The sequence below is a fragment of the Panthera tigris genome, chromosome C1 (genome assembly GCF_018350195.1).
Source record: "Panthera tigris isolate Pti1 chromosome C1, P.tigris_Pti1_mat1.1, whole genome shotgun sequence".
Taxonomy (NCBI): domain Eukaryota; kingdom Metazoa; phylum Chordata; class Mammalia; order Carnivora; family Felidae; genus Panthera; species Panthera tigris.
The window spans coordinates 32,599,681-32,616,138 of record NC_056667.1 but is presented as its reverse complement, the minus strand read 5'-3'; the positions used below and the strand labels follow the sequence as shown (position 1 = coordinate 32,616,138).

Sequence of the window (16,458 nt, the reverse complement as noted above, 5' to 3'; positions counted from 1 at the left end):
CCTGGTCCCATACACTCTGGTCTCTGGATAACTTTGACATGTCAGGAAGGCCTTGCCCGATCCCCCTTTCTCAATCTGTGAAATTAGCGCCTCCTTTATATACTTACAAAGTACTCCAGCCTCCCCCTTTCATAACACTCATTACACCTATAACTATTCAGTATCTATTTAGCCTAGCAGACCATTGGTTCCATGAGGCAGGCACCATAACTCGTTTGTGGTTTTATCCTTTTCCTGTAACTTAGTGACATCGCTGACCGAAGTGGTGTGCAACGAACGAATGAACACATGCGTGCATGCATGAATGAATAACTAGCTCAGGAGACCACTGTTTATCCCACTAGACTACTGACTAGTTTATTTTATTGTCTAGTAGCTCTTGGCAGTTTCATCACTGTGAAAGGCAGTTTCCCCATTTAAGAGAGGAGATGAGAAAACCATTAACTGAGCCTCTGCATTTGCAGGCAGCATTCAGAAACCACAGAAGGCCCTAGAGCTAAGATGCGTTCTTGAAATTTAAGCATCTACATTGACATATGCCCATTACGGGACTCTTCAATAAGCTCTTGCTGGTATCTGCAGGGAACGAAGACTTTCCCCTGTCAGGTTTCCAAGTTGAAGATGGCCCCCAAGGGCCATCATTTAACTGACCCGATTAGCTTGAGGCATGACCACTGCACGGACGGACAGAAACAATATGCCAGAGGAGGGATCATCTGGCAGAAGGATCCTTGGACTAAGAGAAGTGGGGTGGGGGTGTGGTCAAATAATTCAAATAATTTTGTGCTTTTATGTATGTGTGTTATACTTTAAGAACAAAAATAAAAAATGAAAAAATAATCTTGGCGAGTTTTTACCCCAATCAGTAATAATAGTAAAAGACATTTGTTTCGTGTTCAGCGAGGGCTAGATACTCTTCAAAACACTTGGCATGCATTTTCTTATTTAACCCTGAGAACAGCCCTATGAGATACTTACCATTGACTGAAAAGCGATGTAATGAACACCTACCCATAGCCGGCATTGCCCAGGCCCTGAGAGACAGCAGTAAATGAGGGAAAGAAGTGTCCGTCCCCGCTGTCCCCATGCAACTCACATTCCAGGGGATAGGTACTATTATCGGCCCCGACCTGTAGTTTAAAAAATGGAGGTTCTGGAGGTTCTGTTTAAATCCTGTTTCTGGTAATTGATCAGGCCAGCATTCATTTCCAGAAGTCTCTGACTTCAAAACTCCTAACCACTCTGCCATGCTGCTTCCTTTGCTTTGATTCCCCCCATAGATTGTGTAGACAACTCTTGAAACTGGCCCAGGAGTTCTTCAGTACCTTGTAAGGCAGATTCTTTTAACTTATTTTTAAAGCAGAAAAGTTTCATGTCACTGAAAACTGTGAGGGAGGGTGGATTGAGATGCTCCAACATTGTTAGAAGGGCACCCTTTCTAAGCAGGATAGCTGCTGTCCTTGGTGTCAACTTCCTTCTCTGGTGGGAACTCCCTATGGCAGCCCGCGGCTTGCATGGCCCCTACGACTGGCCATCCTGAGAGAGTTGGCATACTTCTCTCCTGGGTTCTAGCAAAAATCAGGACAGTGCCCAGCTTGGGGCATGTATCTTTCGCAGAACTAGCTGCTTGTAAGGCCAAGGGTATGGGTATTCTTTTTATAATTTTATTTATTCTTTGAATATGTTATATATTCAAATGGCACAAAATTCAAGATGGCAAAAAAGAAAAGGTTCCAATGGAAAGGTGCCCCTCCCACCCTGTCTTCTCAGCACGAGCTTCTCTTCCTGGACTTCCTTGTTCTTTGTGTCTGCAGGTGGAGAACATTCTAAGACAAAGCGAGTGGAGACATCACTGGGTGGCTCTGCTTAATAGATAAAGAAAGATGGCGGGCTTGTCCCAAGGTTCCTAAGACATTGCTACTAAAGTGTGATAGGACCTGGAAATATTTCCCCCATTCATACTGAGGCCATCTTCATGTGAGTCACCTTCTGTTCCATGAAGCCTGCATTCCAGAACTTCTGAGAAGCCAGGCCAGTGATTGGGAAGAGTAGTCCCCACAGGGACTTGTTCAATAAGCAAGAGCTTATTGAAGAGTCCCGTAATGGGCATATGTCAATGTAGATGCTTAAATACACTTACTTGTTCTGGGTCAAGTATGGGGGTCTTGTAATTTGGTTTACTGGGAGCCCACCGTGGACCTGGTGCTTAGACAAGGGTGTCGCCAGCAGGGACAAGACCCAGGAATGGAGCGACCACTCCAAAGGACTATGTTCCCTCTGCTCCTATGAGTTCTCCTCACTCTTGGTGCCCGTTTCTAATAACTTTTCAAATGGCTATTCAAAACACCTAATTCTCTCCTATCCAGTTCCTATGCAGGTAAAAGACATTTGAAACATTGAGCTATTGGTTTTAAGAGCACCCAGAGTAATTAGTTCTCTGAATCTTTGGTGATAGAAGACACAGATTGACTCTGGTCACTAGCAGTAAGCCCTGTTCTGGGGAGGGAGTCAGCTAGTGTACATTGTATAAGCTCACTGCTGGGGGTTGATTTAGTGTTACAGTCGGGCTGTTTGGCAGGACAAGATAATTATTTCTAATGTCTATTGAATTTGTCTCTTCCCTCAGTTCCAAAAGGACCAAGAATATGTTAGGAATGGGTATTCTTGACAATCCTTCTGAGATCATGCCTAGTATTTTAACTCCAAGGTTTAATGAAATAAGAAATATTCAAGGTCATAGAGTTGGCATGTTGTTTTGCTTTATCTTTTATTTAAGTGGATGTTTTCCTTTGCAATGAAACGTTTTGTTACCAAAGACCATTTTGGCTCTGTTTCCGTGCCCCCATCAAACTCTCCAGACTCTTGCTAACCCAGAACCTATTTAAATAAATCATGTGCATATTGGTATTCTGTGGGAACTGGGGTTACAAGAAAAGCTGGCCATTTTCTTCTTGTATCAATCCTCTAAACACTCTCTAAATTCTCCACCCATGGCTACAAGTTATTGACAAAAGAGCGTGAGGCTTGGTGCATCGCAAGAGGGGATGACAGGTCAAACACTGATTGATTCCAGCGTTCACCAGGCAAGAACCAATGTCTCTGATCAGAATTATTCAGAGACTGGCTGGAGATCTGGGGCTCTCACAGGGTTGGCTGAAGAGTGCTAGCAGGGGATGGTAGATAAAATTCAATGTGCTTGGTAAGAACAGAAAACGAAGACGATTGAGATGTGGTCCGATTTGGGGGACCCTAGAGTCTAGGATGGGAGATGGAGGTTCATTCGGGAAATATGGCTCATCGACTATGTGCCAAGAATTGCAGAAACAGAGATAATAAGATGGGGGGGGGCTGCTTGCTTGTAGCTCATAACTAGATGGGGAGACAGACACGTGCACAGAGAACTGTGATTGCAAATAGGAAGTGAGTGCCAAGGGCTCTTGGGAGAATGGATGGGGGCATGAAGGATCAGAGATAGCTTCATGAAGGAGATGACCAGAGCCTTGAAAGATGAAAAGGAATTTGTCAGGCACATGAGACAGGAAGAACATTGGGGAAGGAGTCGCTGGGAAGGAGAAGCATGGAGAAATACTAAGTGGGAATGTTCAGAAATAACAGTGATGACGATCACTTACGTAGCACCAACATCGGGTACTGCTCTTAGATTTCAGGTATCCCGGCTCACTTAATCCTTATGCACAGATGAGATTGGATCATGTGCCTGTGATCGCAGAGTTGATTAGTGGTAGAGCTGGGATTCCAACCCTGGCAGGCTGGCTCTGGAGCTTGTAGTCTTCACCGCCACACTCTGTCACCGTGTGCCCTGAGCACAGGACATAGGGGTGGAGGAAAGCTGTGGAGAGAGATCAGCAGGTATGTCAGGACTGGATGGTGGACAGCGTTGTCTGCCATCTGCCGGAGCGGAGGCTTTACTCTGTAGCACAGAAGGATTCGGCGTAGGCGAGCTTGCGACCCGAGCTATGCTTTGGAACAAGCATCTTGGCATCTGTGATGATCAACTAGAGCAGAAGAACCTGCGAGTTGACTTAAGGCCACTGCAGGTGTTCGGGTCACACCCGGTGCCACCTGAAGGGCAGGAACCATGGCCTGAGAAGCAGGGAGCAGATTGAGAGCTATTTAAGGAGCAAAACGACCAGGATCAGAGGAACAATTGGATACAGAGGGGGAGACAGGAGTTGTCTGAGACCGAGGCTTATAGCTTGGGTGCCATTTGCAATTGCCAGCCCTGCCCTGCTTCTCTGCGCTGCTGCAGTGTGGGGATTCCGTTCCTCCACTGAGATACTGCTACCGTCCTTGCCCCAGGCTCTTCCAGTGTGGGCCAATCAGTCCCCTTTAGAACCACAGACACCAGGCTGCAGAAGTAACAAAGGAGCAGAGACTTGCACTCACACAGAGGAATTACAGCACAGGAGTAGCAGTGTCCTCTCCCAGGGGGTCTGAAGCTCTTCCCACTGCAGAGTCTGATGAACCCAGATCCTCTTTCCTCTGAGTCTTGGGGCCCCACATCCCCGTTTCCTCCTACCCAAGAAAGCAAAAATGTAGTTGGCATCATTAGAACTTCAGCGCCCTCGAAACAGTTTACATTTTTGGGCAACACAGGTATCTCTTCACTGTTTTGCCTTCTCCCTCCAGACTCATTTCTTAGCCTCACCTCTGCATACTCAAGAGGCTCATTAAAGCATTTCCCAAACAGGCGAACAATCTTCTCCCAAAGATGAATTTTGCTGCCACCCCTGGAATGCAAAAACAGCTGCAGGCATCTCTGAAAACTGCAATGTTTTTATTCCTCCTATAATATTAAATAAGACAAAAAAAAAAAAAAAAAAAGGCCAAGCACGGAGACCATTTGATTTAACTCATGTCTTCCTGAACAAATACTTACAGAGGGAGAATTTCCACCTCTAGCCATAGAGGGTCAATCCTCTTGCTAAAGATGGTGAGAAAAGCTGGACATATCAAAAAATAGTCTGTTGTCTGTTGTATTGAGAGTTCAGCCAGCTCTTGTCCAGATTGCAGCCCAGCTTCATGGTGGCCCAGAAAAATCTCAGCTCCTGCAACTGCATTCAGATGGTCCTAGGCTGCTAGTGTCCCACCCCCACCTCCACCCCCTGGGCACCTGGCAAAAGCAGACAGAAATCTTCTCTGGTGGAAAGTATCATCATCTGAAGCCTCCTCTTAGGCCTATAAACAATTTTTTCTTCCAATATAACATCTGACGTGCAAATCCATGTACACCAGGCATATGGTGGAGTGAATACGATAATGTGACTGACGGCCATCAGGAAAAAAGACAACAGAAATACAGAAGCTCAGATGTGAAAATGATCGCCTGGAGCCTGTTTCAGACTCTGTGTCTGTCTCCCTCTCTCTGTGCCCCTCCCCCGCTCACGCTCTGTCTGTCTCTCTCTGTCAAGAATAAATAAACATTCAAAGAAATTTTTAAAAATGTGGAAGGAATCCAACTGTCCGTTGACAGATGAACGAATAAGCAGAATGTGGTATAGATGCAAAGTGGAATATTATTCAGCCTTGAAAAGGAAGGAAACTAACACATGCTACAACGTGGGTAAAGCATGACATTACGCTAAGCGGAATAAAGCAGTCACAAAAAGACAAACACCGTATGATTCCACTTACATGAGGTCCTTGGAGTCATCTACATCATAAGGACAGAAAGCAGAATGATAGTTTTGCTGGGGGCCGGGGGAAGAAGGGGGAGTTATTAATAGGTATAGAGTTTCAGATTTACAAGATGAAGTGAGTTCTGGGGATGGGTGGTGGGGCTGGCTGCACAACAGTGTGAATGGATTCAGTGCCACTGAGCTGTGCACTTGAAAATGGTTAGTAAATTTTATGTTATGTGTATTTTAACACACTACAAAGAAAGAAGGAAAAAATGGACCTGATCCCACTCTTCCCCGTAGCCACCCCTTTGCGATGTGACTTTGCAGCCCTCCCAACAGGTGAAGGATTTCCCATTTGTCAAATCTGAGCTAGCATTGCATTTGAGGCAATAGTTCTTAGAGAACAAATAGAATGTGTCTGACAAATGGAATGAGGCAGACGTTCTTAGAGTTCTCTGATCATTTAAATTCCAGAAGTATTTGTGGGTTTTGTTCTGTTATTTGTGGTCTGCTGGTTTTTCTTGTTGATTTTTTTTAAGAGAGAGAGAGAGAGAGCAGGGGAGGAGAAGCGAGAGAAGGACAGAAAGAACCTCAAGCAGGCTCCACGATGTCAGTGCAGAGCCTGACGTGGGGTTCTGTCTCACAAACCGCAAGATCATGACCTGAGCCGAAATCAAGAGTCAGATGCTTGGCTGACTAAGCCACACAGGTGCCCACTCGTTGATTTTTTTACGCTCTTGTTTTTCGAGGATTATGTCGGCTCAGTGTCCTAAGGCATGGACAGAGATTGGCAAACTTTTTCTGTAAAGAACTGTGTAAGTATTTTAGGATTTGCAGGCCACACACTGTCTCTGTCACTCCTTTCTTTTCCCTTTCTTCCTCCTCCTCCTTCTTCTAACAGCCTTAAACATATGAAAACTGTTTTTAGCTTGTGAGTCTTACAAACAGACTGTGGCCCAGATTGGCCTGTGGGCTAGAGTTTGCTAATGTCTGGCCCAGGATGTCTTTCTCCAAAGAGTTTTGTGTTTCTTTCAAGTATTTAGGGGCATCATCAGTCTGGAACTACTTTAACTAAATTTATGGCTTATTTTTTTATTGGACCACTTAGAGGATGTGAATATGGGCTACAAATAGATGAGGACAATTTATTTTTTCTTTTAATCAAAGTATAATTAATGTACAGTGTTATATTAGTTTCAGATGTACGATATAGTGATTCAACAATTTTATACGTTACTCAGTGCTCATCATAAGTGTACTCTTAATCCCTTTTATGTATTTTACCCATCTCCCACCTCTCCTCTGGCAACCACCAGTTTTTTCTCTGTATTTAAGAATCTATTTTATTGTCTTCTTTGTTGTTCATTTTGTTTCTTAAATTCCACATGTGAGTGAAATCATTTGGTATTTATCTTCCTCTGACTCCTTTCACTTAGCATTATACTTTCTAGGTCCATCCATGTTGGTGCAAACAGAAAGATCTCATTCTTTTTTATGGCCTTGTAGTATTCCATTATATATATATATATATATATATATATATATATTCTTTATCCATTCATTTATCAATGGGCACGTAGGCTGCTTCCATATCTTGGTTTTTGTAAATAATGCTGTAATAAACATAGAGGTGCATACAGGATATTACTGGATCATATGGTAATTTTATTTTTAATATTTAATATTTAAGGGACCTCCATGCTGTTTTCCACAGTGGCTGCACCAATTTACATTCCCACTAACAGGGCACGAGGGTTCCTTTTCTCCTCATCCTCACCAACACACATTTCTGTGTGTTCTGTACAGAATGGCTAATGATCTTAGCCATTCTGACAGGTGCGAGGTGATATCTCATGGTGGTTTTGATTTGCGTTTCCCTGATGATGTGTGATGTTGAGCATCTTTTCATGTGTCTGTTGGCCATCTGTACATCTTCCTTGGAACAATGTCTGTTCAGGTCTTCAAGGGCGGTTTATTTCAGTTCAGCCTTCCCTTGAGGAAGTAGTCCTTTGAGAGTCCTGCCATGTACGTAAAAGATCTTCAATCAGACGCCCTGCCTCAGGTGTGCTTTGGTTTCTGAGTTCTTGCTCTCAAAGCTGTCAAAAGCAAAGTTTAAGTTTTCCAGGATTTGAAAATGCCTTTGCACAACAATAGTTTCTTCCCTCTTCCCTGGGTTCCTGTCTTTCCTCCGGTTTTGGCCTGATAACTCCTTTGTTTTCATGCTGGCTCTGCAATACTTCTCAAGAACTTTTTAGAAATATTTCACTCATTAAAAAAAAAAGAAAAGAAATTTTTCACTCATTACTTTTGGTGCTTTGTAGCAGGCAGGACAGTCCAAATAACCTAGCCTACTATGATTGAAAGAGAAATGTTGGATGAGAGAATTTTATTTTCTTCTAAAAATTATATCAAATAGTCTTTATGCAAAAAGTGACCGGAGAGACCATTTAAATTTGTTTCATTCGGTTATGTTAGTAAGTCTTAGTGGTAAACAAAACATGCTGTCATTAGGAGAGGTGTGCACAGCAAAGGAATGTGAAAAAGATCGATGTGAATTTATGACCTTAAAAAGAAATATTTTTCAAGCTCTGTTACTAAAAGTGACCCAACAGTAGCAGAAACACTGTACCATGCAGTATGGTTTTGCATAGTTGAAAGCTGCTAAGAGAGTAGGTTTTAAAAGTTCTCATCACACACACACACACACACACACACACACACACACACACACATTTGTAACTATGCGTGGTGATGGGTGTTAACGAGATGTATTGTGCTGACCATCTCACCATGTAGACAAATATCGAATCATCGTGCTATACATCTGAAAGCTGACATGCTGATATATGTCTGTTATACTCAAGAAAACAAACAAACGAAATCTCAACCTAGCATCCAGATTATGATGAATGAGTATCATTTTCCACCTAAAGAAGTAGGAAAGATCTGGATGATTCTGGAAAATTGTATTATTTTCCAGAAGCAAGGATAATTTCTCGTATGTTTGGGTTGAAAGGACTTAAAGAGGTTCCCATTCAACAAGTTGTGACCGTCTGAGCATAAAGAATACAAATAGTTATGACTGTAATTATTTGGAATGAATTCAGTACACAGAAGTCCATGGTTCCTAATGACACTCAAAAGAGAAAGGTTAATAGAAAATGAACAAGAAAGTTGTTGTAGGACAAAATAAGGTAATGGATGAAACCAAATATGCTTAATTTTCATTCCTTTAAATAAGCATAAGAATCTTGGGGCGCCTGGGTGGCTCAGTCAGTTAAGCATCCAACTTCGGCTCAGGTCATGATCTCGTGGTTGAGGAGTTCGAGCCCTGCGTCGGGCTCTGTGCCGACAGCTCAGAGCCTGGAGCCTGTTTCAGATTCTGTGTCTCCCTCTCTCTCTGACCCTCCCCCGTTCATGCTCTGTCTCTCTCTGTCTCAAAAATAAATAAACGTTAAAAAAAATTATAAAAAAAATAAGCATAAGAATCTTGATAGAGTTTCTGGTGCTTTTTAAATACATGTTGGATTATTCAATAAAATTCCTTTAGTGTTTTAATCTATGTAGGCAAGAACGAACACAATGAAATGTGTTCACATGCAAATGAGCCAAGAATCCTGGAAAAAATCAGAGAGGTACCAAGAACAAGAAGGGATGTTTGAAATCAAAAGAACCAGGCTGATGTGGGGTCAGCCATTGTTCTGCATCAGTGGTCATTTCCAGGAGGACCGAAGTGAGTTCGAGGCTGATAAATTGGCCAAGTGTCCCCAAGAGGAGAAATGACGGCACGGACAGACTCTCATGTTTAGATGTTCTTGCTAATTATAACGAGATTCTGACAAGGCTCACTTAAAACCTCAATAATCCTAACAGAGAAGGTCAGTAGATCACAATGACAATCGATTGTCTAGGTAACGCTGAGCTTCTGAAACTTCGGGAGACATCATATCTGGGAAAGAGAGGAAAAGTCAAAAGTCTGAATTTTTTGTGAAATCAATTGCCATTGATGTAGCGAGTGAACTTTTCTTCTGAAAAAAGCCCGGGCCAATGACTGGGGACTCAGGTTGGAATCTCCTGGGACTGTACAGCCGGGTCCCGTGTTTCAACCAAGAGCTGATAGGTTGACACCCCAGATTCTACAGATTGAGCTTCGCTGAGACATCATTGGTTCCTTCTTCCGAGTCTAATGAAAGATGACCGTGACCATGTGTGGTGGTGGAATGTTCCACATCGATGCTCTCCACCCGCTGCACGTAGCTACTGAACACTGAACAGTGAGAGGGCTAGTGGAAACTGAATTGTAAATTAGGTTAATTTGAATTTAAATTACCATATGTGGCTACTGGCTGCCCATATTGGGCAAAGCAGGTATAGATACTACGTGTGGTAATATTATTACAATCATGGGAGGTAACCCCGAAGAGGGGGACGTTATTAAAACTTAAATCAGTGGTATTAGTATTTTTTTAAAATGTGTTTCAATGCGACAGTAAAAATCAGATGGTACATGTGATAATTGGGGGGTGTTTAAGGTCTTTAGGAAAATCTGGTATGAGCGCTACGATCTTAAATGTGTAGAAGGATCGAGTGAGTCGGTAATCAGCGTGCTCATGCTGGTGGAAACTTCATTTGGACAAATCCTTCCATTGCGATTTGTATTTTGTGCAAGTCGTGTGTGGCCGAGGGGAATGCCAATGGGTTCAGTGTGTTAAAAGATGCTAAGTGCTTAGCAGAATTATAAGATCAATACGTCTGGATATTAAACCAAGTTCAGGGCGTAGTGAGTGTTCCTCCCAAAAGCTCCTGGACACATTTCTTCCTTTGGATTTTCCTATCCTGGCTCCATAAAAGTTTCTGAATACAGATGTGCTTTACTTGAAGAAAACTCAGCATGGGGCTCTGTGACTTCCGACCCCGACCAGTTCTATCCCTGGGCCGTCAGTTTTTTCAGGAAGGTCCAGTGTGTTTAAGCAGACAGTATCCTTCGATTCCCTCTGCTTAGCCTTCCTAAGTGCGTCCTGGTAGATCACCTGGCTTTGTCCACATGGAGCTCATCCTACCAGGACGTTCTGATGAAAGACTCAGCCAAGGATGCTGCCCCATCTGCTGGTCCCCACTAACAGGCTGGAGGCACACTCGGGAGTCGGGACTCTGGAGCCAGACAGATGGAAGTTTGAACCCCAGGTCTGCCACTTAAATCTGTGTGACCTACAGCTAATGATTCTGAGCTTGGAGATGATGGTAAAAATAGCTACTTCTCAATGGGTTTTGTTAGGATTAAATGACCTAGTTCATGTATAGCTCTTGGCATTACTATTGACTTCTCAATAAATATCCGAATTCTCCGTACTCAGTGAATCAGCTCAGATCCCACCTCCACCCACAAGGGTCCCACTTATGGTCCCTATTGTCTGAATGACCCAAAATGATATACCAGTTTTCACTCCGACCAGGAGCATCCGAGTTTGTCTTTTTGCAAACTGGCAACTGCAAATTTGGACTGTTGGTTAAGCCTACCGTTCCCTCTTTGTAGTTAGGGAGATTATTCTCTAGTCTGTGTCTCCGTTCCTTTTTCATGTTTCTTCCTCTGTCCTCGAGCCCTAGCACTGGTCGGTGAACTCACTGTCAGAGAAAACAGAAACTGCCAGAAGAGACTTCTGCAGGCATCCCATGCTGCTGCTGCATCTGTGGCCCTGGCCTCTGCCCACCCGCCCCACCCCCCTCCTGCCCCCTGGCTGGTTCTGTGGATGGAGGGCCTGTGTGTGTCTTTGGCAATGCCTCCACTCTTCAGCTGTGATGGAGCCCAGCCTCCTCACCCATGCAAACACTTCTGGCTCCTTCCCCCCTCCCCCCGCCCCCAACGGGCATCCATTCCGTGTACCCCCTCCTTCATTCCCAGGGGCCAGCAAAACATGCGGAAATGTGTCCCTTCTCTGCTCCCTGTCGCAGCAGAGCTTCTTAAAGAGAAGGATGTTGTCTCCATTTCTTCTTCTCCCCTGAGCTCTCGAACCCTCTCGATTCAGGCTTTTGCCCTGATGGACAGTGCTGTCACCAAGGTCATCAGCGACCACCCCATCGCCACGGCCACAGGTCAATCCTGTCTCGCCACCCTTGATCCTTTAGTGGTCTTTGGCACAGCTGCTCTCTCCCTTCTCCCGAAATGCTTTTCTCTCTGCCTTCCAGGACACCCTGGTCTCCCCATCTCCCACTGGGCCCCCACTCTCAGTCTCCATCTCCGGTCCCCTGCATCTCCCAGCCTCTGAATGCTGCAGGGCTCAGGCCTCGGAGCTTTTCTTTCTTCCCCTCTTGCTTGGTGGGCTCATGCAGTGGAGTTTGAAATGCCATCTGCACGCCGAAAACTCCCAAGTCTTGCCCCTGGCTCAGGATTCTCTCCTGGACTCTGCCTTAGAGGTCCAGATTCCTATGAGACATTTGCAGAAGACCGGCTATTAAACATCTCAAATGTAGAATGTCCCGAGTGGACTCTTGATCTTGCCCCGGAAACCTGCTCTTTCTCATCTGAGTGGATGCTTATTCTGGCCTTCTGATTGCTCAGGCCAGTACCCCGGGACTGGGAGCCACGGTTGCCCCTCACTTTCTCTCACACGTCACCTCCAGTGCTTTATAAATCCTGTTGTGTCTACCTTCAAACATACCCGGATGTGACCATGCCTCTCCGCGTCCCCTGCCTGCTGATCTACCCTCACGGTCTCTCAGGCGGGTTCTTGTGCGAGCCTCATTCCACCCTTACTCCCTAGCGCAGAGACCGGGATGAGGCCTGGTTAGCACCTCACTCAGACCTCATCATTCCTCTGTTCAGAGCCCTCCATGGCTCTATCGCATGCAGCATGAGAGCCAAAATCCTTGTGATGGCCTCCGTGGCCCTACTAGGCTGGTCCCTGCTGCTCTCTGACCTCATCTGCTGGCTGTCCCCACCCCGCTCTGCTTTTGTCTGTTTGTTTTTTAGTTTTGTAAATTTTTTTATTATTTATTTTCGAGAGAGACAGACAGAGACAGAGAGAGAGACAGAGTATGATGCTTGGACAGCTCTTCCCCTAAGTGGCGAGAGGCGGTCTCTGAAAATGGTTCGCCATTCCCTTGACCCAGAAAACCCTACACCATCATGCAAATCAAGAGGTTCAAATCTTTGAGTGCACTTTAATTTTTTTACTGCTTTTATTCATTTTTGAGAGACAGAAAGAGTGTGAGTGGGGGAGGGGCAGAGAGCGAGGGAGATAGAATCCGAAGCAGGCTCAGAGCCTGACGTGGGGCTCAAACTCACAAACTGTGAGATCGTGAGCTGAGCTGAAGTCGGACGCTTAACCAACCGACTGAGTCACCCGGGCGCCCCGTTTGTTTGTTCTTTAAGAGAATCACATGGTGGCTTTATTCTTCTTGCTACTTAAAAAAGGTGATGTGTTGATGGTTTGGGTGGTTAACATCAGACGGGGAAGACCAAGGCCACACCTTGTCCTGCATCACCTGCCACCACGGGAGTCTTCTTGGTTGTCACTTGCACCCACAGTGACAGAATAGGTCCCTGGGTAGAGGTCCTTAGAGGTGTTGGGAGCAGGTTGGGATGACTCTGGAGCACACTCTGATGCTTGATAGGCGCCTCCAACACCAAGGGACGTGTCTTTATTCTGACCATTCCCCATGTTCCAGCCCAAGGGCAGCTCTGGTTTCCCTCTGTGATCACCATAAATACGGTTGCCCCTCTTTCCTTTCTCCATGGAGAAGAGACGGAGGGCTGGCTGCCGGCCGTCTTTCTCAGGAGGGCAGATCCAGGGAAAGCATCCTTGAGCTCTCTCTGGCCTCCTTGCTGTTCTTGACCATATTGGAGATGCTCCGTCTTGGGGCTTGCCTCTCTGTCTCATCCCTTCAGCTCCCTTCCCTGCGCCTCTGCTCTGTCTGCATTGGCTTGCTTCCTGGCTGTTTGCTCAAAATGCCAGGCTCACTCCCTCACTACCTCAGGGCCTTTGCACTTGCTATCCCATGCAACTTGCTCCTGTACATTGGGAGTTTTATGGTCTCAGTGAGGCTTTACCTGACCCCTGTATTTAAAATTAGAACTCTCATCTCCTGATACTTTCTGTTTTCTGTCACTGCATTGTTTGTCTGTTTCTCTCAATTCCCATCCCTGTTGGAAGGTAACTCCACGAGGCTCAAGATTTTAAAACTGCTCTCATCTCTATTTTTAAAATAATCATTTCTAAAACCAAGGCACACAGCAGGCACTCAAAATACTCATTGAATAAATGAATGAATGAAGTTAACTGAGCTTAGTTAACTTCTGTGACAGGCAAGAATTTTTTGAACTATAATTACTTTCAATTAATTGGTCAAAACCAGAGTTTTAAAAGCTGGTTTTTTTTGTGTTTGGTATAGTTAGTGTTCTTTTTTTCACGAGACCTTGTATAATAGAAAAGGATCACATTGTCGTGAGATTAAAAAAGGCTGAAAAGAAACACTTTTAATTTTTTTTTTTAATTTTTTTTTAACGTTTATTTATTTTTGAGACAGAGAGAGACAGAGCATGAACAGGGGAGGGGCAGAGAGAGAGGGAGACACAGAATCTGAAACAGGCTCCGGGCTCTGAGCTGTCAGCACAGAGCCTGACGCGGGGCTCGAACTCACGGACCGTGAGATCATGACCTGAGCCGAAGTCGGCCGCTTAACCGACCGAGCCACCCAGGCGCCCCGAAACACTTTTAATTTTAAGTGGATGAAATAAGACTTCTTCCTCTCTTCTCCGAGTCCTGTATAGATTGCAAATTGTTTTGAGAGAAGAATCATAAAATTAACATTTCATTTGAATTCCTGAAGCCAGACACATGGCGTCATAAAAAAAAAAATCGTGGCTTGAGTACATTGCGAGAGATTTGGGGTTTCTCCCAGGGGGGAAATGGTTTGACTGAGGTCATGTTTTCAGAAAAGGCCACTGGGTGGCATGGGTCACTCAACCTCAAAGGTGGCCTGGCAGAGTTGGTGTGGAGGGGTGGGGAGGAGGGGGGAGGAAACCGGGTTTGCATCAGCACCTGCTCTTTTCCAGGACAGGAACAGGCCTCTGGCGGTCTTCATGAGCACCCTTGACGTGGGCGGGGGGGAGGTAGGGGGTGGGGAGGGTTCCCTTTTCACATATGGGAAAAACAAAGTTCAAAGAGGGCCACTCCCAACGTTATGACTCTAATAAATGGAAGAATCAGGATTCGAATGCAGGTCTGAATCTCATACTTGCTCTGGCCTTGTACAGACAAGGACACCTTGGCCCAGAGAGGAGGGAAGACTGGTCCAGGGTCCCAGGAGGTAGTGGACCCGGTGATCCCGTCCTTGTGGTCACCCTCCTCCGTGGCCTCGGAGCCATTTCGCGGAGCTTCTCTGTCTTCCAGCTTCCGAAATGGCCTTAACTTTTTATTGCTTTTCATGTCTTCAAAAGCAATAATACATCAGCATTCAAATAATACAGAAAGGTAGTCTATACACGGTGATAGTTCCCCATAAGGTCCCCAAGCCACCACCATCAGCTTGAAATTACCCTCCGTGTGTAGACACACACGGACCCACACAGACACGAGTCACACTGCAGGTATCATTTGCTAACCTGCTATTTGCCTTCTGGTCTCTTATGGGAACTTTTCCATGTCAATAAATGGTACAACATCATTCTAACCATGGCATAATATTCCACAGATGAATGGACCATGTGCCATGCTTTATTTAACTCCCTCCTAATGGACATTTGGGTTGTTTCTTTGGGATACATTTCTATACGTTGCCCTCCGAGGTAGGGTATCAGGTTTTTTTAAATTTTCACCAACATGTGGACAAAGCCCATTTCCTCACTTTCTCACCAGTAATGTGTTTTAACATCTTTTCTTTCCAGGAGGAAGAGAATCAGGAGTGGAGAATCAGGCTGGAGTCAGGAGAGTTCAGGAGCTCACGAGAGTCAGCAGGAATTCCAGAACATGACGGGCAGGGCGTTTGAGAAACAGTGTGGGGATGATGGAGACACCACCGACCTGGCCCCTCATCTAGTCCCAGCAGAAAGAATTCCGGTTCTAGATTCTTTTCACACAGTAACTCACAGCTGTCCTCTCTAGCGGCCTGCTGCTCGATCTAAAGACACGTTCCTCAGCGGGGCCTACAAGGCCCTCCCGGTGTGGCCACGACCCCTCCATCCTTAATTTGCCCCATACTCCCGCCACATGTTCCACATTTCTGTTTCTCAGATGGGTGCACTGGGCAGTCTTTACCACTTCCCAGTCCCATCCCAGTGCAGTTAAGGGTTCTGCTTCCCATTCTTCCCCAGGCCCCTCTGAGAGCCAGGAACACCACCCTACGCTTGCGAGATTATGTATGACCTGGATTGTTGACCAAGGGGCAGCTCCAATGACACTCAGCACGACTTTGGGGTCCAGAAGAGTGTCCTACTTCTGGATCATCATGGGTGACCGGCAGGAGCCGTCAGTGAAAGCCCCTTTCCAGAGAGTGGTGATGGCCGTGTGTATGTGGCCCAGGGCTGGCCCCATGGTGGTCTTTGAGCCTTGGCGTGGCTTCCACACTGCCTTGCCATTGCCCAGGACCCACCAATATCGTCCATGGAGGATGGCTCGTGGCCCAGCTGCCCTCCCCCACTGGGTGCCCAGGGGAGATGTGGTTGATCTCTTCTCTCCCTTCTCCATTCCACAGCTGAAGCTAAAGTTCTATATCCTTTCCTTTCAAAGTCTCAAGAGAGACTCTTTTTTTTTTTTTTTCTCCCAGTAAAACCCAATTCTTGCAAATAATAAATTCTGGCTTTCAAAATTACTGTTTCTGA

General features: G+C 45.4%; 1 long non-coding RNA gene across 1 annotated transcript; it reads left to right on the top strand.

Annotated features, from left to right (window-relative positions):
* The first annotated feature begins 6,365 nt into the window (after window positions 1–6,365).
* Window positions 6,366–16,445, top strand: LOC122241279. Its single transcript, XR_006221322.1, has 2 exons — window positions 6,366–6,457; window positions 15,526–16,445. It is a non-coding gene; the product is annotated as an uncharacterized LOC122241279 (long non-coding RNA).
* Window positions 16,446–16,458: the final 13 nt, after the last annotated feature.